Source organism: Mandrillus leucophaeus, unplaced genomic scaffold, assembly GCF_000951045.1.
Source record: "Mandrillus leucophaeus isolate KB7577 unplaced genomic scaffold, Mleu.le_1.0 Scaffold28, whole genome shotgun sequence".
Taxonomy (NCBI): domain Eukaryota; kingdom Metazoa; phylum Chordata; class Mammalia; order Primates; family Cercopithecidae; genus Mandrillus; species Mandrillus leucophaeus.
The window spans coordinates 2,562,761-2,564,087 of record NW_012102920.1 but is presented as its reverse complement, the minus strand read 5'-3'; the positions used below and the strand labels follow the sequence as shown (position 1 = coordinate 2,564,087).

Here is a 1,327-nt window from a genome sequence, read left to right as displayed (position 1 = left end):
ACCTGCAGGCACAGAGCCCCATCCTCTGCTTCCTTCCCCGTGTGAACAGGAGCGTGGGAAAGCTGCAGACTGTGTCACAGACCGAGGCTTAGTTCCTCCTGAGTCTACAGGCAAATTCATTCTCTCCTATGGCCTCAGTTTTCTGTGGTATTGCCAAACCTTGATTTTCATTATTATTATCATAGAGACAGGGTCTCCTTACGTTGCCCAGGCTGGTCTCAAACTCCTGGCCTCACGAATTCCTCCTGCCTTGGCTTCCCAAAGTGCTGGGATGACAGGTTGGAGCCACCACACCCGGCCCAAACCATAATTTTGTACTTCTTTACTGATGGATGTTTAGATTGTTCCACTTTTTTTTTTTTTTTTTTTAAAGGAAAGAGTGACTACTTATGGCTGGGCACGGTGGCTCACGCCTGTAATCCCAGCACTCTGGGAGGCTGAGGCAGGTGGATCACCTGAGGTCAGGAGTTCAAGACCAACCTGGCCAACATGGTGAAACACCATCTCTACTCAAAGTACAAAAAATTAGCCAGGCATGGTGGCGCATGCCTGTAATCCCAGTCAGAGTCTTGCTTTGTCACCCAAGCCAGAGTGCAATGGTGCAATCTTGGCTCACTGCAACTTCCACTTCCTGGGTTCAAGCAACTCTCCTGCCTCAGCCTCCCAAGTAGCTGGGATTACAGGCACCCACCACCATGCCAGGCTAATATTTTGTATTGTTAGTAGAGCCAGGATTTCACCCTGTTGGCCAGGCTCGTTTTGAACTCCTGGTGTCAAACAATCCACCCATCTCGGCCTCCCAAAGTGCAGGGATTACAGGCGTGAGCCACCACGCCTGGCCCCAGCCTGTTTTTTTTTTTCTGCCTGCCTCGGCCTCTCAAAGTGCTGGGATGACAGATGTGAGCCACTAGTTCCACTGTGTGTTTGTCTAGTCTCTTCCCCACCAGGTCGCGCAATCACTGTCCTCTTCATTTCCCTGCTATTGAGTCCACAGTGGGAGGTCGGAAGAAACTATTAGAATTACATCACTAAGATCATCTAGTCTTAAATCACCATTACGAGGGTCAGGTGCGGTGGCTCACACCTGTAATCCTAGCACTTTGGGAGGCCGAGGCAGGAGGATCACTTGAGCCCAGGAGTTCCAGACCAGCCTAGGTAACAAAGTGAGACCTTACCTCTACAAAAAATCAAAAAGTTAGCCAGGCGTGGTGGCACATCCCAGTAATCCCAGCTACTTGGGAGGCTGAGGCAGGAGAATCACTTGAACCTGAGATATGGAGGTTGAAGTGAGCCAAGACTGTGCCACTGCACTCTAGCCTGGGCAACA

The 1,327-nt window shown here is 50.5% G+C and overlaps 1 protein-coding gene across 2 annotated transcripts in view; it reads right to left on the bottom strand.

The window, feature by feature from the left end:
- The window catches only part of MAN1B1 (mannosidase, alpha, class 1B, member 1), a 36,780-nt gene that overhangs the window by 14,972 nt on the left and 20,481 nt on the right, over positions 1–1,327 (bottom strand). The window lies entirely within an intron of this gene.